Source organism: Poeciliopsis prolifica, unplaced genomic scaffold (assembly GCF_027474105.1).
Source record: "Poeciliopsis prolifica strain line A6 unplaced genomic scaffold, Auburn_PproV2 SCAFFOLD033, whole genome shotgun sequence".
In the NCBI taxonomy this organism is placed as follows: domain Eukaryota; kingdom Metazoa; phylum Chordata; class Actinopteri; order Cyprinodontiformes; family Poeciliidae; genus Poeciliopsis; species Poeciliopsis prolifica.
Window position 1 is genome coordinate 861,577 of NW_026562408.1, and position 22,353 is coordinate 883,929.

The 22,353-nt window shown below is 38.6% G+C and overlaps 1 long non-coding RNA gene across 1 annotated transcript; it reads right to left on the reverse strand.

Annotated features, from left to right (window-relative positions):
* Positions 1 to 2: 2 nt before the first annotated feature.
* Positions 3 to 22,204, reverse strand: LOC129373432 (uncharacterized). The gene is made up of 5 exons (XR_008607360.1): positions 22,081 to 22,204; positions 21,736 to 21,826; positions 979 to 1,024; positions 794 to 871; positions 3 to 20 (listed from the first exon to the last, which is right to left on the reverse strand). It is a non-coding gene; the product is annotated as an uncharacterized LOC129373432 (long non-coding RNA).
* Between the last annotated feature and the right edge of the window lie 149 nt (positions 22,205 to 22,353).

Genomic DNA, 22,353 nt, shown 5'->3' on the forward strand with positions numbered 1-22,353 from the left:
CTCTTCTTTTCGCTCTCCATCTGTCAGCGGGGGGCGGCGGGCACACCGGGGCGAGCGAGAGAGAGAGAGGGAGGGAGGAGGAGAGAAAATGACGAGTGAGAAGATGTTCGCCATGAAAACAGAAGAGCTAGCGTCTGTCAGAGGAGAGCCTTCACATATTCACACTCAAACACTTAATATGCAACATTCAGTGCGAGATAATTGAGCGAATTTTCAAAAACATTACTTCCAGGGGTATTTTACTGGAGTAATTTATTCTGGAGTATTTCTACTCTTAATTGAGTAAAGTTTTTTGGTATTCTGCTTCTTTTTTGACTTGAATCCTGTTGAGTGAAACCAAACGAACCCAGAATAAAACAAAAAGGAAACAGGAAAACTTCCAAAAGCTCCATGAAAGACTTAGAAACAGCTTCAAAATCAGATCAATGTTTTGCATTGATCTGATTTTTATCAATGCAAAACATTGCATAAACATTGCATAGGTAACTAGCTTTTTTTCAGAAAACTGAAAAAAAGCTAGTTACCTGTCAACATATTGATGTTGGCTCAGTATTCCCCGACTTCAACATTTAATACCTCTAAGAATGTATTTTTAATGTAATTAATCCATTATAAGGAGTTTTTTAGACTTTTTAAAGATGTGACCCTGGATGTATTCACTGCCCTTTTCTACAACCTCTAAAGAATTAACTACGGGGATTTCATCAGAAAGAGCATCTTTTTCCCGCAGTCAGGATCGGATCGATCTGCAATCTGCCAAAAGTTACTTAAGCAGTTCCATCTCACAGCAGACCTTTCTGTCAGCTTCAGCTGCCTCCCACTCCAGTTAATGTGCAACTCAGGGGGGAAAAACGTCGTCGGCTCACGAAGCCTGAGGGGAAGTAAAGCAAGAATGCAAATAAACATACATGAAGCCAAAAGGAAATTAGCTCAAACGAAAAAAGTTCACCACGAATGGAAAATCTGAGAAATAAAAACCTGAGAGATGAATCATCCTGCAGCTAAAACAGCAAAGCTCCTTCACCTGCAGCGTCATGGAGACATTTAAAGGTGCTTCCAGATGCAGGTTAGGATCTATGGTCTGTGCAAAACCTCAGAAAGAAGCCCTAAAACGCTCACTGATCAGACTGGAATACAGACAAGCTGCTGCTGCTGGCCACGCCCCCAACTCAACAAATTATACAACTGTACATCTTTGAAAAGCATTAATGGAGCATCCTGCACAACCAACAAGAACGCAGCCAGTGGTTTCTGGATGCCAAGTCTGGACTGCACCTATCATAATGACAATTTTTCCGGAATGAAAGAATTTATCGCAACAACAGCATTGTTGTTTTCAGAAAGTTTTCATGTCATATAATGGTGTTAATGCAAGAACACATGATCAAAGACTGACAAAAACTTTAAGTTCTAAGGAACATTTAAACTGGAAGACATTTTAAATATCTAAAATAAATAACAGAAATGAATTATGGAGTCTCTGGAAACAAAACTGTCCTTTTAAAAAAGGTTTAGTTGAGACCAAAGCAGCAAACTGGAGGAAAACGATAAATTTACACTTCATTTGCATTTCCATGCAAATGGAAATTATTGAGCTTGTTTTAATTCATCATGTGATTGATTGACTTATTGTGACAGGCATAAACAGCAAAACTCTTGTCTTTTCCAGCAGCCATTGTACAGCACACAGAGGCAAAACCAGCTGACCAAACATGCTGTAGATCAGAGGTTGCTAGGCAACATCACAGTACCTGTCAAATGAGATTTTTTTTAAACCTATTCCCAGAAAACGGCAAGGTGTTTGTTTAAAAACTCTTGGTCTGTCTTTGAAAGAAACTCAGACTCAAATAGAAAAACAAAACAAGCAAAATGTGAGAACAAAAAGATTAGAAATTATCAAATGAAACGGCAACGATTCTGAAATTCACTTGGAGCAAACTTCCACATCCAGGCAGGAAAAGCAAAAAGAGGCAGTTTAGTGTGCAGAGGGCAGATTTATGTGGCAGTAAAACGGGGCAATTCCCTCTTATATGGGACTCTTCCTGTTCTTCAGTCTCTCCGCCTGCCGTGCGCACACTTAACCACTCTGACATTTATGCTGACAAAAAAAATCAGCTCTCCCTTCCTGCCTCTGCTTTTTCTATTCCAAAGAAGCTTTTTTATTCCCCTTCCCTCTCCCCGCCTCGCGCCAGCCCTGTGCTTCACAATAACAAGGAGGGATGCAGGGAGTCTGCGGAGGAAGGTTAAGTACATTATTGACTTCCTCAGCCTCTGGTTCTCCCGTCTGTCGGCCCCTTCCTCGTCTCTCTGATTCTGACGGAGCGGTTAGGAGCATCCGTCTCAGGGTTAGTTTATTTTTTCCTACTAAACTATAAAACGAACCACTTGAGCCACATTCTGCTTTCTTTATTTCTGGCAGTTGATTCCTTACCTACCTGACTGACCAGAGGAGGCTGAACAAGATGTACAAAATCCTTACAAAAATCCCCTCAAAAGATGTTCACATAAAAAATAATATAAAATAATTTCCAGTCATTTTGTTTTCAGTATCATAAAATTTGAACTAGGCCTGCAACTATTCTATCGATTCCTCTGTTGATTAATCGATTAATCGGATAAAAAGATTCTACAGATTTTTGACTAAAATACTTAAGAATCTTTGTTCAACAAACAAATAATTCAACTGATTTAACATTTCATAGCATAAAATATGACATTAATGAAGCTATGCTACTTAAGGAGTTTTGAGCAAAATGTGTTTACAGACAAATGTTTCTCTTTATGAATAAATTAATGATCTGACTAAACCTAACTGGGCAAAGAAAAAATATTCTGTTGAGACGATGCAGGAGGTAAACACTCAGATATTCCCACACAGGGAAACTTTTGCTATGGGACACCATAACGTTGTTACGGGACCCATTTCAATTGATGCAATGGTATAAAAACAACGCAACAAAACATTATCAAAGATCAACAAACTTTAAATACTGGTGAGCATTTAACTCTGGAACTGGGAGACATTTCAAATATCCAGAATAAGTAAAAACAGAAACAACACATAAAATGAATTATGAAATCTCTGTGAACAAAATTAGCCTTCAAGAAACAGTTTAGTTGAGACTAAAACGGCAGATTGAACATTTTTTATATTAATTGAACAGTACTAACACTGACATAGTTGACCAAATGAGGAAAAAACATTTCTATTCATGAAAATAGTTTTACAAAAAGAGGATTTGCTGTTTTGCTGTTGAGGATATTTTGAACAGTTTTGGCTTAATTGCTGCTCTGACTATGTTAATTTTAGCAAATGGTCTTTTTAACTGAGATAACTATTAATCAATTATTGATTAATCAGTTATTGATTAAGCAGTTTATTGTGATTAATCAGTTATTGTGATTAATCAATTTATTATGATTAATCAATTAATCACTCTAAAACACTATAACTTCTAAAAGGCAGATTCTTTTATAAACATAAGATTCTTAGTTTTGCACAAAAATAACACAAAACATCTCGATATTCTTTCACAGAAAAAGCAGTCTGACTTCAATCATTCAAACATGATTCCAGCTGAAGAAGTGCATTCACTTCTGTTCATTATTCAAATTAGTTTTAAAAGTTTTCCATTGAGAAAACCCTTAAGCTGCTTAAATGGGTGTTTGAACTATGAATAATTAAATTGGTCAAATGAAAACATCAAAAATAAACTACTTGCAACAGATCAGAACAGATCATCACCAGCGGTAAACTGAGTTTCAGTTCAGGGGGCTGAACTTTACCAAACCACAAAGGTTTAGATTTCAAGCAGAACTCGGCTGAAGCACAACAGAAGGTCACTCTGTGTTTGTTCAACTTAATCTAACTTAATGGCTCTCTGTAATCTAGTTCAGATTACGTAAATCTGGAATGACTTTATTTCAAATTACTCAGCTAATCTGTACAGATTAAACTTGTGTTGTATAAAATCCAGAAAGCCAACAAACAGCACACAGCATCTTGACTGTGTGCTGTTTTATTTCGATTTATTTCTTGGTTCTGAAATAAATCGAAACGTTTTCTGTGTGCAGCTTTGAGGAAGCCGGCGCCGCTCGCAGTGAGACGGCTGCAGAATGCATGCTGGGAAAGCCAATCGCCCGGGGAGCTAATTAATTGCCTGACTATGACTCCGTCGAGAGTCCCATGTCTGCCCAAACGCTTAGAGGCGTAACGTCTTAAACGCACAACAGACCACGCATGAAAAAACAGAGCATGAGGATAAGAAACCATGAGTCAGTTACTTCACAGGCTAATGAAGTCGGATCAGCTGCAGCAGCGTGTTGGAGGGAAAGTCAGCTGAAAGCAGCTGGCACTAATCGCTGGTATTTGATACATGACTGTTTCAGGGTGTTCGCTCCTGCCAGATGCTTCATGGCAGCTCATTCTCACCCGGTAACATTTCCTTTTATCTCTCTAATTTGGCAAGTGGAAAATAAAGGAAAAGATCCAACTGAAAGTTTGTCTTCCTAATTATAGTTAGCTTCAGTGTGGTCTTCAAGGATCTACCATTCAAAAATATATTGTCATGATCTGCATAGAACTGCATCCCATCCAATGAATGGAATAATCAAAACTTCTCCAGTGGGAAGCAAACTCCTTCTGCTTGTGATTATTTCACATTTTTATTTGTTATGTTGGTTGCCAATTTTAGCCTGATTACAAAAGAAAAATCTCCATTTCCATCTACGGTCCAAATATGTAATATTTTTGAATTGTAGTTGGGGACCGCACAAAGTCAGCCAAACATAGGCCCCCGGGCCTTACCTTGGACATCCCTGCTCTACTATCAATAGGAGATTCACTGAACTTTTTCCACCAGCTTCCAGATCCGTCCCAACTGCAAGATCACCATCTGCATGACGACATGTCTCTCTGCCTCCCTCCATCCACCCGTCTGTCCATCCACCCGTCTGTCCATCCACCCGTCTGTCTGTTCACTCATCTGTCTGTCCGCCATCCACCCGTCTGTCTGTCTGTCTGTTCTGTCTGTCTGTCTGTCCTACCGTCCATTTACCCGTCTGTCCGTCCACCCGTCTGTCTGTTCACTCATGTCTGTCCGTCCATCCACCCGTTTTGTCTGTCTGTCTGTCCGTCCACCTGTCTGTCTGTCTGTCTATCCGTCCATTTACCCGTCTGTCCGTCCACCCGTCTGTCTGTTCACTCATCTGTCTGTCCGTCCATTCACCCGTTTGTCTGTCTGTCTGTCCGTCCATCCACCCGTCTGTCCATCTACCTTTCTGTCTGTCCATCCACCCGTCTGTCTGTCCGTCCACCCGTCTGTCTGTCTATCCGTCCATTTACCCGTCTGTCTGTTCATCTGTCCGTCCACCCGTCTGTCTGTCCATCCACCCGTCTGTCCATCTACCTTTCTGTCTGTCTGTCCACCTGTCTGTCTGTCTATCCATCCATTTACCCGTCTGTCCGTCCACCCGTCTGTCTGTCTGCCTGTTCATCTGTCCGTCCACCCGTCTGTCTGTCTGTCCGTCTGTCTGTTCATCTGTCCGTCCACCGTCTGTCTGTCTGTCCGTCTGTCTGTTCATCTGTCCGTCCACCCCGTCTGTCTGTCCGTCCACCCGTCTGTCCTGCCTCGCGGTCCCATTTCCTGCCTTCTGTCTGTCTGGCAGTGCGTCCCTACCCTGTCTGGCTGTCTGTTTGTCTGTCCTCTCCCTGCAGATGATGCTGCAGAAGAAAAGCTGCTCTTATTTAAGACAGTACAACATCATCTCTCAAGACTCCCATCTATTATTAAGAGACAGTAGCTGCAGAAACCCGGAGAAAACTCGACTCTTGCTGTCAGGAAAAGGTAACGGCTCCATTACCTACAACCTCGAAACCTGAGATAAACTGGAGCCCAGGCAGAATTATGTGTTTGTTTTCATCGAATAAATGAAACCAGCAGATCAAGTCTGCGCTGCGTGACGACATGAACGTCTCCGATGCCAGAGGTCAGTCGGTCTGATAAGGGAACTGATCGGCTTCACAGCGTCTCTGTGTTTGCAGGTTTGAGTTTGGAAGCAAATCAAACCAGAAAAACGTTTTTATCATTTTTGTTGCTTTTTCAAACAACTGAAATTAATGTGCTGAGTGAAAAACACTAACACAGCCTGCTGACTCTTCAACTATATACCAAAATATTTCACTGTTGCAATATTAGTGTATGGCTGAAACGATTAATCGTGATTAATTGATTATTGAATGATTGTCAGCTAATTCAGTACTTGATTAATTATTAAAAAGGTCATTTGCTGAAACAACAAAACACTCAGAGCAGTAATTAATCCAAAACTGTACAAAATAAAAACATTTTGGACTTAATATATAAATTCAAACTGGCAGTTTTATTTTAGCTTCAAATTCTGTAACAAAAAATTATATTTTATTACCTTTTGCTAGTCAATTATTAATCAGTGAATCCAAAACATAAATCAACAGATCGGCTCTGCTGTACTGAGATTTTCACATGTTGATGTTAAAGTGTTTTTTAGGGGCAGATGATTCCTAAATAATTAAATGTTCAAGTAAGAAATGGTGTTATTCCACTTAACCAGTAAAATGTTTATTTTCCCATTTAAAAATACATTGAATTAAATATTTTAATGTGTTTCTAATTTTTATAAAGAAAGACTTCAAAGAAAAATCTGCAAAATGTGACAATTTTTTTATCGATTAATCATCAGAATAATCGATTAAATAATGGACAGATTAATTGGGTAATTAATCAGATAAAACATTGACATATTCTGCATATTTTTCATTTTAACCATCTTAAGCATTTTCTATACAACGTTAGAAATTAATTGACATTTATTTGAATAATCGATCCATCACGATTAATTGTTTGGGCTCTACATATATTATGTGAGGTATTTTGAGTCATCTTATTTTGAAATCTATTTTCTTTGATCATATCCAGACTTATTAACTTTGACATCAACAGCAAAATGTGAATAAATCCTGGTTAACTCAATATTTTGTGATTAATAAAGATTTTAAAAACATCTGAATGAGCAGGCGAAAGAATGACCCCCCAGAAAAATTAAAAGATAAAAATATAAAAAGAAAGAGAGACGGAAATATGGACGACATGAGCGTGGGCGGAAAGAATCAAAATGTCAGGGTGGAGTGTGAGAGTGTGTGATGGATCAGGTATTTACCTCAACATCAAACGCAAGTCCACACACACACACACACACACACACACAGAAACGCACACACACGCACACACACAGAAACGCACACACACACGCACACACACACACACACACACAGAAACGCACACACACACACACACACACACAGAAACGCACACACACACACACACACACACACACAGAAACACACACACACACACAGAAACGCACACACAGAAACACACACACACACAAGCAAACACACGCGCACACACAGAAACACACACATACACACACACACACACAAGCAAACACACGCACACACACACAGAAACACACACACACACACACACACACACAAGCAAACACACGCACACACACACAGAAACACACACACACAGAAACACACACACACACACAGAAACACACACACACACACACACACACACAAGCAAACACACGCACACACACACAGAAAACACACACACACACACAGAAACACACACACAGAAACACACACACACACACTAGTACTCAAGAAAGAGTATAAATACTTAAAAACAGATTTTAAAAACAGATTTTTACTCAAGCAAAAGCAAAATGTAGCCGTTCAAGAAATTACTCAAGTAAGATAGTAACTGGGCAAAATATCAAACATCAGTGGAACTGCAAAAGACAAAAGACGGAAACTGGCGAAGATGGCTGCCAAGAGACGAACTGAAGATTTGTGATTGACCTGCAAGTAGTGGTTCTGCTCTAGAAACACAAAACTCAAGTTTGACCAAAGTAATGATCCAACATTGGACACTAAAGGTTTGCTTTTTCACTTTTCCTCAAATGGAAGGTCACGACCTCTAATATACCAACGTTTCTGGGTGACGGCCAAAGCTTCGTAAGCTGCATTCTGTTACATGTATTTTTGATTGGCTTGATGGAAAAATCCCTGAATTTTCCACAAATAACTAAAGAAAACAGAGCTTCTGAGAATAAATGTGGATTGCTCGTCATTTTTGACTTGAAATGAAAAGTACATTTTTCTGGATTACTGTGAGGAAAACCAGGGATGCAAATCTACAAAACTCAAATCCACCAAATAAAAATGTTAAACTCCAATCAGAAGTTGCTCAACAAAGAAGGTAAGGATGCGTTTACATTTCTTGCAATGATGAATTTCTGTTTTCAGTTGAAATCATTAAAAATGTTTATCTTTAGCATTCGGTGGACGACAATAACCTGATATTCTGGCGCTGCACTAACCCCAGCGACCTCCTACTTGTCATCATCGGTGCTTATTGTTACTTTAATTTTGTGAAAGTAATTGCGAACTGGTGAACATTAACGGCGCTGCTGTTTGTACTCAAAGTGCTTCACAGCTCCGCTCGCGTGGCTGCGCAGCAGATTGTCGCAGCCTGTCAGCACATGAAGCGTCAGATGTTTATTTACTTTTATCCAACTCACACATGTTTGACAGAACAGATGTACTTCACTTGAATCGATGAAGACGCCTCCACCAGTCACACTTCACTCCCTTTGGTGAGCAACACTCATAAAAACAAAAATCAATCCTTCAGACACACAACCTGAGAGTCCGGTAGACGCAGTTTGATTTGGGACCAAGAACTTCACCATCTATTACATTTTCAGCTGATGCAGTTCGTTTTCTCGCTGCACTAATTGAAAGACCTGTTCCTATCCTTGCCTGGGGGGCGCTGCACCAAAAACTGCTACAGGAAATAACACAAAAAACTGTGAAGAAGACACTGAGCACAATTTCTTTCTTCACCAAGTGAAAACAAAAATGAAGTAGTCCCAGCCGGGTGAGATTTTAGCCTTTGGAGGATTTTCCCATTGATATAAATTACTGGTGGGGACAGTAACTAGCCTATTAGCCGCTAATGCTAGTAACTTTTTTCATGTGGGCAAAAATTGTTGACTCCAGGGCTGTTGTAAACAAATATTTCAGTAATCAGATAAAAATTATAAAATAAAATATAGGTAAATCTGGAATAACAACATGTTACTATTGGATATTAATATCAGTCCAATTTTTCAAATTTGAGCTTCCATAATAATAACTTTTTTATAGTTAGAAAGCAAACCTGTAACAATAACAGCTCACTTTAGATCTGAAATTATATTCAATTTAATAATAAAGAGGCAGGCCCACAATACGCTGATAAAAATGTCTGTGATCCAGCTTTTAGTTTATGTATTAATCTTCAGTAATAGATGAATACAGGAAATGTAACCTGGTGTTGGGGGTCATGGAGGGCAGGCGAACAAACGAACGTAAGATGGGAGGGACTGGACCAGGGGACGAACGTAAGAACTGGGGAGCAATACGGGATGTTTACGGCATCTTCGCTCGTCACTCTCAGAAACGACCAGCCATGAACCGCCACGATGCTCCGCCTCCCGTTTGTTCAGACCAGGATGATATGAAACTATTGTGCGGTTTGTCCGTAAGGTTATAGTGTGACCACTGATGGCTACACTGACCGTGTTCAGTCTGTCCGCTACCTGTATCAATACACCTGAAGCTCTTCCCGCCGTTCGCTCTGAACCAGCAGCTCCAGAGGAGAAAAGCTGCCGGACGCCAGGCATCGCGCCGGTCATTTTAAGGACTCTGATTGGTCCCCAAAAACCATGAAAACCCAGGATTTTATCATCAATCAATAAAATCTCCAAGGGCCGAACTTGAAGATTGAACGTCATGCTGCTAACACTTAGCTTTCGTCAACAACTCAGGAGGAAGTCAGAGCTCCGTGCAACCAGATAGCGTCCCGGCCGGAACTTGGTGCCGAATAATAAAACATAAATTGACGAAGCTTCGAGGCAGGTACATTTTCCTCAAGGAATTTTAATAATCAAGGAACTCAAATCTTTTGAGGAATCGTTTCAGCCCAAGTTGACTCAAAAGTAGTTGCAAAGAAAAACATCTGACCTCGAACCAAGAAATTAAAATGTTTTTTTTTTTTTCCTTTTAGAAAGGGTTATTTAAAAACTGGAAAACAATTTTAACAACAGCGTATTGTGGCGCTGCACTGACCCAGCAAATTGGGGAGGAAAAGGCAGGTTAAAGTTTCATTCAAAAAACTTAGAAATTAATCATTAACCTCAGAAATGTTCTAGAAAAACTTGGACACTATTTGAATTTCAGAAGTAAATAACTTTTAACTTTTGGAAAGTTTCAAAGTTCTTCCAGAGTTTTTGGGTAGAAATTTCACTCCTTTGTTTTTCTCTACCATTGCAGCCTTGGTACACTGAAGCACATTGTGCCATATGAAAGAAAAGCATCTAGTTTTCAGTTTCTTCTCAGTATTCTTGATGGAATACATTTATTTCAGTACAGAAAACAGGATTTGGATCACTTTGCTTCAAAATGATTGCTATATCTATCCAAATTTAATGAAGAATAAACACCGATATGGTTTTACCTTTTCTTAAAGCTTGGTGATAAAATTTGTATCATTTTTAATTGCAGTTGGTGCAGTGGACAAAACTCAGTCCACAAAAAGGGCCACAAATGGCCAGCAGGCCGCACTTTGGACACCCCTGTTGTAGACAAATGAAGTAGCTCCAACGAACAGAAATCAATTTTCTAACAATTATAACCAACTGGTCCAGTCAAAACCCAACCAAAGATCCATAACATTCTAGTTTTAAAGCTCACGATCTCCCTTTCAAACACACACACACACCGCCGTCTTGTGACTAACTGGAAGAAGAGCCATGAGTCACTCTGTGATGCTGATATCAGCGCCACTATTCCCATCAACCCGCTCCCCTGAGGGCCTCGCTGAACGCTCCGCAGGGATCTCAGCAGGAAGGAAGGGAAGGAAGCTGGTGATGTTAAAGAGACACCGTCATCACGCTAAACGAGTCAGGCTTTATGGATCCCCCTCTGACTTTCTGAAAACACAATGTTTCAACGGGAAGAGTTGATAGAAATAGGGCTGTCACTATAAATCAGTTAATCATGTGATAAATTAAAACAAGATCAATAGTTTCCATTTGCATGATTTATCGTTTCTCTCGTCAGTCTGGTGTTTTGGTCTCAACTAAATCTTTAATTGGAAGAATAATTTTGTTTACAGAGACTTCATAATTTATATTATTTCTTGTTTTATTTATTTATTTGGATATTTGAAATGTCTTCCAGTTCCAGAGTTAAATGTTGATTAGAATTTAAAGTTTGTTGCATTCTTGGATTATTATTAAGTCATTATCATGATATTACTTGAAATAATATAAATTTACAATATAATATATAAATATCATAATAAATTAATATTTATTGTGATATCACAGTAAATTCTGGGATAATTAATCAAGTGTACACTAAAGGAATGCTATTGTTTGCATTTTATACACTAGAATGTTTATTTATTATTTTTTTTTAATTTTGTATTTCATTAGCGTTTAAATTGGTTTAAATCATTAAACCTGCAGAATATGCCAATTTTTTTATTCAATTACTTGATTATCCTTTTATGTTTGAGCTTCACTTTTTGAATTATTTTGAATGGTAGTCTAATTTATTACCTGTGCAATGTTTTGCTTCTAAGCAAAGTAAAAAATATATTTAAAAAAAGGTAGCAGTGAGTGTTGAAAGCAGCAAAGTAAGGATGGACATTTTGCATCCATAGTCCTAAAGTGAATCCCGTCTGGAGTTCAAGAAGCATCTGCCATCAATGTGTTTACATCCTCAGTCTTCAATATCTGATTATAAATGCTGGTGATAGCAAGCAGAGACAAATATAGAAAGAATTGAACATCAGGAAGGAAAACAGGCAAAGTACTAAAGTGTGTAATAAAATGTTGATAGTTCCGGCACACAGGTTTTATTTTTATCTTTATGCACGAGGAGACACTGTGACTCAGGGACAGCTCTGTGTTTACCACAGATAAAAAGCTGTGAATGCATTTTGACAAAAAAAAAAAAAAAAGATCTTTTCACCTGCAGTACCAGTTATGAACACTAGGAGAAGACTGGTTGTCATAAATCCTGTCTGGCAAATTCATACATACAGCAGTTAAAGTTAAACATTAATCCGTATTCAAAGAAAACATAATCATTCAAAATAAGTCCCATCTCATTTTAAAGCAGATATTTGAGTGTCCATTTTGAAAAACAAAGAGACTGCATCCTAATGATGAGCTAAATTTATCACCACTGTATGCTGTCATTTGGCTCATAATACAGTTATCTGTAACATCTCTACACACGTTGCAACGTGACGACATGAGCGCAAGGAAAAAACTGATCGCTAACAATGACTAGCATTGGGTTTTGCTGTCAAGTTATCAACAAAAACTGCTAAATCTTTACTGTATGCCTGGATTGTTAAAGGAAAAGCCACGCAGAGCTTTGCTACTAATTGTCAACACTATGACAACAAGAAAACACGGTCAGGAAAAGTTAGACTCAAAAAATCTGCGAGGGAAAGGGAAGTAGGTCAGATATGCTAGCTTAACTTTGGCAACCTTAAAATGTAGATGTGTTGCACAATTCAGTGTTTCAGTTAAGTGAAAAAATCTATAAACTAAAGCGACCAACACGGCATCGCTCACAGATCATTGGTAACTTTAAATTAACTGATCTAAATTAACTTGAGCTGGGTCAGCCAATAGCAGTCTGTTAGGAATCCCCACAAAATGGTAAGAAATGTTAAGAATTCTACCAATAACATTGATGCACTGCAAAAACACAAAATCTCACCAAGCAATTTGTAAGATTGCTTGGTAGGCAATCTTACAATTCTAATCTAGTTTCTAGTGTAAATATCTTAGTCCACTTGAAATAAAACTAAAACTGTTTTCATTTAGTTTTAACTGCTTTGGTAGATAACATCCTCAGAGATACAGCACACACAAAATCCCCACGTTTCATTGGTTCCCGTCTCACATGACACATTTCTAAATCCGCCTGCAGCCGTCTAAATCCATGTCGATGCCTACGTACGTGTGTGTGTGTGTGTGTGTGTGTCAGAGCGGGATTCAGGCTACTGTTTGCATGACGTCAAACCTCCATTCATGAACACCATCCCTGCTCCTCCTGTTAGCGTAGCCGCTAATGTGACACAGTGCATCACGTGGGGGTCCTTACCCCCTTCTCCAACCAATCAGAGCTCAGCGATTAAAGGCACGGGAAACAATGCTACACCTGCACATGTCAGGCTAAAGAGGCTTTGACAGGAAGTTGGATGATGAGCGTCACCCTACGGCGGTTTGGGATACAGACGGCTGGTTGGCACAGTGACGGACACAAAGAGGCAGAAAGGAAAGGAAGAGAAAGTAGAGCCACAAAGACGGAGATACCAACGAATCCCAAACACCAAGAATCAGTTTGATTCCAGCAGGAGGAGAGACACACACTGCAGCTGACCTGAGAGAGGAGTCAGAGTGTGTGTGTACCAGGCTTTTATATCCTTACAGGAACCTATTTCTGTCTACAATGTGGAGTTATAGGGACCACCGCGCCTTGCAGGGACATTTTCTTGGTCCCCATGAGGAAAATTGTTGTTTTTGGGTTAGTGGTTAGATGTGTGATGGTTATGGTTAGGCTGTAGAAATGAATGTAAGTCCCCACAAGTGAAGAAAACACAACTAGTGTGCAGAAGATGTCTGTATGACGGTGATGTGTCTGAGCTGCAGGAGGAGGTTCTGCTGCCACTATTGGGAGAATTTAACAAATCCCAGGATGATTCCAGCTTTGCCAGGTCAGAACTGAAGGGCAGGCGACCAATCAGGGGCCTAGTACCCAAAAAATACTCCAGTAAGAGTAGAAATACTTGAACGTGGTTTTACTCCAGGAAAACGTACACGACCAAGAAATTACTCAAGAGTACAAAAGTGAAAAGTCTACTCAAGTACTGAGTAACTGATCAAATTATCATATATTTAAACATTTCATCATTGGATGGACCATATGTGGAAATTTTGGTATTTTCAAAACTAAACTGACAATAATTTTGGTCCTTAATAACAAGTAACAAAAAAATAAAATCAGGCCAAATAAAATGTTTCCAAATCAGTTTCTTTCACTAAAAAAACTTCTGAAAGTTTTTTTAGTGAAACAGAAACTGCAGGTTTGAGTCTGAAGTTTAGTTAAAACATGTTTGTTTTTCATTCAGTGGGAAGAAAATCTTGAGAAATACTTATTAATAAAATTACTCAAGTAAAAGCAAAATGTACATTGTAAAAAAAAAAGTACATTTTTACGTAATTTTCTTTCCATAAAGTTACTCAAGTAAATCTGAGTAAATGTAACTGGTTACAACCCAATCTTGGAGGTGATAATGCAGCAACTTTCTTATATATTTAGCAACATTTCAGACAAAACTGTTGGTATTGGCCAAAACAGGTCAGACGTTTTAAAGGTCGGTAATCGGAGATCAGTCAGCACCGCTGAATGAAGCTCAAACATTTTCAAAATATTTTAAGTTTTCCAGCACCACAAATAAAACACAAAGACAGGGAAGACAAAAAAGACTATTTCAATTTACCATCATAATATCTTGTGATGACATACTATATTCTACAAGGTAAACTGAAATGCAACAAAATATTAAGTTTTGAGAAGATATTTGATTCTTATAGTAACCGACTAACCTGAAGCAAGAGAAGTTTGGTCTGTTTAAGTATTAACAAATAAAATATATACTCATCCTCTGATACGGAACAGAAATCAGGCACTTTTCAGACCTTGAAAAATTTGAATTTCAATCATTTTTGAGGATTTAAAACAGCAGATGTCAAGTACAGGGGGTTTGTGGTTATTTGATGCACAAACACACACACACACACACACACACACACACACACACACACACACACACACACACACACTGCTCCAGCTCTGACTAGAGGTAAACAACAGCCATCCCCCCTCTCCCTGAGCCAACCATAGCTGCACAGCACGCAGCAGCAGGAGGAGGAGGAGGCTGATGGAGGAAGAGGAGATGAGTTGCTCTAATTTCTTGATGTGTGCATGCGTGAGCTTGCGTGCTCAGCCTCCCTAAGCGCCACACACCACCACTCCCCTGTATATTTGCTAAATTTCCCCCAGGAATGAAATAAAAAGAGCATGCACATCCCTCTGCTGCTGCAAAACGTTCAGCTGCCTCCTCTTCCTCCTGCTGCTTCTCTCCACGCAACTTTCATCATGCGTGCATGAGTCTAGACATGCGTGGCTTGTTTTAAACGCACATTTCGCGCTGCAGCGACTGTAAAATAAAACCAACTGGGACATTCTCCAGCAGTTTACCTGCCTGCTGGATTCCTCGTTTCATTTCCCCGCAAAGCCTCAGATAAAATGCATTTCCGCGTCCAAAACCTGCCAAAGTGCGCACACAGCCGCCGGCCTAGCGCTGCCAGAGCGCAGCGAAGTGGACTCCAGAGGTCCTGAACGCAACACGGGAGCCCTGAACGCAGCTCGCATCCATTTTAAAGGCGTGAATAAATAAATGCTTTCCGTACCTTGGTAGGAGTCAGCTTTGGGTTCTCAGACGTCCTTAGTCCTGGATTAGATCAGATTTAGGAGATCATCTGGAGCAGGCACATGTAGTTTACCAGCAGAGGGTTGGTGCTGCTAAACATCCCCCCTTACACACACACACACACACACACACCCACACACACCACACACACCGGACACTTAAACCACGCAGAGTGACAGGACTGTCCCTCTTCTCCCGGCCTCCCCTCCCCTCTGCACTGCGTGTTGACAGCGCGTCAAAGGCAGGAGTCCGAATCCAAAATGTGTAAAATCCCACTGCTGAACACAACCCGGAGAGAAAAGTGGCGAGCAGTCAGTAGGAAACCAAACGCAGCGCTACCCGCCGTGCCAGGCTCCGAGATGCGCGCAACATGGAAAGCATGTCGCATTTTGCAAAGAAATAAATAAAAATAGCAGCCGAAACGTGGAGGAGTCCCAATCCGACTGTTTTCCTCCTTGCGGGAGGAGCAGAAGGAGGCTGGAAGCAGAGGAAGGAGGGTGGCTGAACCAAAAAAATAAAAACGGGGATATAGTTCCACAGGATGAGTCAGAAAAAACACCGCACGCCAGTAACGCAACGGTGCTGGTTGAGAAATAAAACCCAGAACTGAGCCCGTGTCCAGTCGCTCCTCCGGCCGGTGAATGCCTGCAACACCGCGCTGCAAAAAAACAGATGCACAGGCGAGTCTGGAGCTGCAAACAGCACAGAGGAGATTTTTAAAATAATCAAAGACCGACAACAACACAGACAGGAAGTCAGGAAAAAATCCGATCTCATCATCTGCTTGAAAACTATTTTGGCGCCATATTTATGGCGTACTTTCAATTCACGGTTACAGAAAACTGTACTTCCTACTCCGATAAATGTGAAGTTACAGCGCCCCCGTGAGGACAGGGTGGATACTGAAGCTTCACCTGCCGGTTTGATGAAGCATTTCTGAATATGAAAGAATCGAAATATTATCCTGACGATTAAAGAACAAAAAATGTTTACATTTTTCGCGTTTTTTAATTTCAACACTTAAGTTTTTTTATGCAATATTAGAAATTTTAAATAATGCTTTATTTATTTGCAGTGAATGCAGCTAAAAACAAGGCTCATTCATTTTCCAAACAGTAACATTCAAGAACTTTTCAAACATTTTTAAGATCAGTTTTCAAACTTCCAGCTCCACACTTTGGAGATCAAAACAATACAAAAAAACCCCTAAAAACCAGATTTGATTCGCTATTATCCATCATTTATTACCATTATTAGTAATATCTTGTGATAGTAACATACATTATACAGCAACTAAAACAGCTGTTCTTTAACCATGGCTGGCATTGCTGTTAGCCGTCAACGTAATGCGCTACATCTTAAATGTGCGCCTGATATTTGAAGAAAAATGGATACATTGCTTTGCTGCTAATTGTCAACACTAAGACAATTAGATAACAAGGAAAAATACATAGAGGGAGAAGGGAGTAGGCCAACTGTGCTAGCTTGACTATGACAACCTTAACATGTAGATGTGCTGCAGAATTTGGTGTATTTCACTTCAGTTTAAAAATGAAAAAAGGCGACCCAACACCAACTCTGACAGACGATTATTAGAGAAGGTGTTTAAATTAGCTAATGTTCCATCGTTAGATTTTTGGTGTTGAATCCTGATAGTTAGTGGAGTTGTTGTCAACCAGTTGCTATAGAAACGAGTTTGTGTGTTGTGCAGCTGATACAGAGAGCAAGAAAAACTTTGTTTTTAGTTGTTCTTCAATGGTTTTTCTGTTATTTTTCCCCTTGCTCTGCTGTACTAAATTAATAACAGCTTAATCTCCAGGTTTCATTTAGGAAACAGTTTGACCGCAGTAGCTCCGCTACGGATGGAAAAAAACATCCAGTTTTGTGCTCAAGCGCAAAATTTTCAGATGTAAACAATGACATGAAACGGGTTTATAGAAAACTACAAAAATCTGCAGAGGCTTGATACTTCAATAAACAATGCATGCATCACATCAGAGCGCGTAAGGGAGACGGTCGGAGGGTGTCTCCTGATGGGACGCTGTTTCTGCCTCCAGGCGAAAAACAAATGAGTGGGATGGTGCCGTTTCATTTGAATGGCTGCCAGAGAAATCCCTCCTCCACGTCCTTCACCGTCTCATTTCACTTTGAGCAAAACAGCAGCACACGCAGTTTTTCACTTCCTCCTGCATCTCTCCTCTGACTGACACCTGGTGCAGCTGAAAGGAGCTTTCAGAATCTCACATCTATCTGGATAAGCAGGTCCACGGCTGCTTATCCAGGCCTGGAACCGCTTAGGAACCACTTAGGGACCGCTTAGGGACCGGTTCGGTTCGTTTAGGGACCAAAATTGTAACATTTGTTAAATTTTCAGGTGTTGCAGTTTAGTTTCACACTACACTGAGTGTGAAGCACTCAGAATATTAGGCACATAATAAGAAGAAATAATAAAATATAATATTTTAACTTTACTCTTGTATTGTGTCAACCTTCTTCTCATGAGTTTATTTTTGTAATATTATGACTTATAGTAATTTTATGAATGTGTTCTTGTTATTTAAGTTTCTATTTTCTTAGCCTGGCCGTAATTCTCCGTCATGTGAACCAACCAAACTCTTTGAGCAACCTGTTCCCCTCCTGGCCTGTGGGGGCACTGCACCAAGAACCACTGAATTAAACAACACAAAAACCTCTGAAGACACTGAGCACAACTTCCTTCTTCACCAAATGGAAACATGATCAATTAAAACTAATTCAATAATTTCCATTAGCATGATTGATCGTTTTTTCTTTCTACCAAAAACTGGATGATAAAATTTTAAGTTTGGTCTTTTGGTCTAAAGTAAAACTTTTTTTGAAGGATAGTTTTGTTTACAGAGACCTGAGAATTCATCTGTTCTGTTTTTTTGTTTATTTATTTTGGATATTTAAAATCTCTTCCAGTTTCAATGTTAGAATTTAAAGTTTATTTATCATTGAGAATGTCTTCTTACATTGTTATTATGTCATTGTTACCGTTGCGTTACTTTCAGAGTTGGGTAGTAACTAGTTACATTTACTCAGTTGCTTTTACTTGAGCACCTTTTAGGAGTATTAATTTTTTTGGACGACTAATTTTTATTTTTACTTGAGTAACAATATGTTGAAGTAATGATACTTTACATAATACATTCTTTCAGTATTTTACCCTCCTCTCATTATTTGAAAATAGTTTCAAAACAACAATTTTATTGTTTATCACATTAAGTTCAAGGACAATTTATCGTCCAACAGAGATTGAAATCCTTGAGCAAAAACCTGCTTATAGATTTTAATGACGTTCTTAAGAAATGTGTTTTTATATTGTTTTATTCAAACGTTTGATGATCACATCTGCGTTTTCTTGGCCGACTGGACGTGTTTTCCCGTTTCCTCCTCAGTCAGCGTTCATCAGGTGACTCATCAGAAAACCGCCCAGAGAGGATTATTTCAGCATCAGGAGATATTTCAGGGTGAGAAACGATAGTCGTAAACTTAATGGGTCGGTTCTCTCAATAAAGCAGCGGCTTGTATGACTTGGAAGCGGTCCAAAACATGCTGCACAAAGAAGTGCCTGCTGGAGGGTTTTTCTGGGGTAATTTAAGAAGCTCAGTTCCTATAGGTGCTTTTATCGTGTTTTAAAACTTTGTGGTGTGAGAGTGGATTGGATATCCAGAGATCAGGGCTCAGAGACGTAAAATCACATTTCACGAGTAAAATCTTTTTTTTTTCATACCAGATCAGATTTTAATACTTCTTAGGTCTTGCTGTTTTTCTAAGTAAAAATTACATTTATAAAAAATCTTCAAAAAGCACATTTTATTTCAGTCATCCCTGATAATTTTTGATTTATTACAAGAACATGGTCATTATATTACCAGAATAAAGAAACAATTTTACCAGAAAGAAAAATAAGTAATTTTAAAAAGAAAAAGCCTGGATGTTTTTTTTTTTTGGTTATTTTTTTCTCTTAAAAGTACAACTTAATTCTCCTCATATTATGACTTTATTTTGATAATATTAAAACATTCTTCTCATACTAATTCAACTTATTTTCATATTACTGTGATTCAAAAACGTGTCAAGATATTTCATATCAATCAATATCAGGCTCTGTGGTCACATATGGTCACTCCAAATCCAGTGTACTTTACTGTGTGTAGTGCATCATTGTGGCATATCGTGTTAAAATTTCCGATCTATGCATTTCTGTTTGATCAAGTGTTTTATTGTCCTGTTTGATCAGGTGTTTTATTTCCCTGTTTGATCAGGTGTTTATTTTCCTGTTTGATCAGGTGTTTATTTTCCTGTTTGATCAGGTGTTTTATTTCCCTGTTTGATCAGGTGTTTTATTTCCCTGTTTGATCAGGTGTTTTATTTTCCTGTTTGATCAGGTGTTTTATTTTCCTGTTTGATCAGGTGTTTTATTTTCCTGTTTTATCAGGTGTTTATTTCCTGTTTGATCAGGTGTTTTATTTTCCTGTTTGATCAGGTGTTTTATTTTCCTGTTTGATCAGGTGTTTTATTTCCCTGTTTGATCAGGTGTTTATTTTCCTGTTTGATCAGGTGTTTTATTTTCCTGTTTGATCAGGTGTTTATTTTCCTGTTTGATCAGGTGTTTTATTTTCCTGTTTGATCAGGTGTTTTATTTTCCTGTTTGATCAGGTGTTTTATTGTCCTGTTTGATCAGGTGTTTTATTTTCCTGTTTGATCAGGTGTTTTATTTTCCTGTTTGATCAAGTGTTTTATTGTCCTGTTTGATCAGGTGTTTATTGTCCTGTTTGATCAGGTGTTTTATTTTCCTGTTTGATCAGGTGTTTATTTCCCTGTTTGATCAAGTGTTTTATTGTCCTGTTTGATCAGGTGTTTTTTTTCCTGTTTGATCAGGTGTTTTATTTTCCTGTTTGATCAAGTGTTTTATTGTCCTGTTTGATCAGGTGTTTTATTTTCCTGTTTGATCAGGTGTTTATTGTCCTGTTTGATCAGGTGTTTTATTTTCCTGTTTGATCAGGTGTTTTATTTTCCTGTTTGATCAAGTGTTTTATTGTCCTGTTTGATCAGGTGTTTATTTTCCTGTTTGATCAGGTGTTTTATTTTCCTGTTTGATCAGGTGTTTATTGTCCTGTTTGATCAGGTGTTTTATTTTCCTGTTTGATCAGGTGTTTTATTTTCCTGTTTGATCAGGTGTTTTATTTTCCTGTTTGATCAGGTGTTTTATTTTCCTGTTTGATCAGGTGTTTTATTTTCCTGTTTGATCAGGTGTTCATTTTCCTGTTTGATCAGGTGTTTTATTTTCCTGTTTGATCAGGTGTTTTATTTTCCTGTTTGATCAGGTGTTTTATTTCCCTGTTTGATCAGGTGTTTTATTTCCCTGTTTGATCAGGTGTTTTATTTTCCTGTTTGATCAGGTGTTTTATTTCCCTGTTTGATCAGGTTTTATTTTTCCTGTTTGATCAGGTGTTTTATTTTCCTGTTTGATCAGGTGTTTTATTTTCCTGTTTGATCAGGTGTTTTATTTCCTGTTTGATCAGGTGTTTTATTTTCCTGTTTGATCAGGTGTTTTATTTTCCTGTTTGATCAGGTGTTTTATTGTCCTGTTTGATCAGGTGTTTTATTTTAAGCGGTTATGAGGCTCAGTGGTCAAACCTGAAACTGCTGACCAAGTTACTCAAAACGTTGCTGCTAGGCAATGAAAGAAAGAGTGAGTTGCTAGGTAACCAAAGAGTGAGAGAGTTAGATTATAAATGTATAAAGTTATTACCCAACTTTGGTCACATTTGCATGTTTTTGTTTTTCCTTAACATGCATAAAAACTCTGAGGCAGCATTAATGACTCGAATTGATAATGAAAGACACAAAAATGAAAAAAACATATCATACCCTGTTCATCAACATATCTTGCTTATTTTTATTGTCACCTACCTAATTTGCAATATTTGGCCAAAAGTGTTTTTTTCTCCTAAATTATATTTTGGCAAAGCAAACATTTGAAAGGTGACAATATGTCAGTTTGGCGAAGCAGTGTTGTGAGGAGTATTTTTACCGTTTCAGATTTCTTCTGTTTTTCTAAATAAGTGCCAGAAACTGTTTTGTAGCAGCACAAAGAACATTTCAGCTGTTTAGGCCTGATCGACCTAAAGAGGGCAGCAGTGAGACGGATTTAGGTAAATTATTTACACGAATATGTCAAAATTGACACAGAAACATAAAGATTGAACATTAATTAACAAATTTATACAGTTTATCATAAATGTTCAATTGGGGGCGAGTTACACTGTAAGTGTCGGTGAACAAAAACACTTTAAACCAGAATTTATGGCAGACAAAAACATCGATTTAGGTCATTTGTAATTATATAGTACAATAAAAAAAAATTATATTTTCTTACTTTGTTTCCATATGAATTCTACCAGTCTCTCTCTGCCATTTGTCTTCAAATAAAAGTCTGAAAATATAACATTAGCTTTGCTTTCCTGAGCTCCAGCTAGCTAACTAGCGCCATGCTAGCCCGCTTTTTCCTTGAACTTTGACATTACGTACGTTACGTACGTACGTGATTACGCTAGCACAGCGTGGGCAAGCTCTGTTCACATTGGCTACAACGGAAACAGGTTTTCCCGGATTAAAAGGTTTTTTTCACTGGTACTGATTTTATTCACTT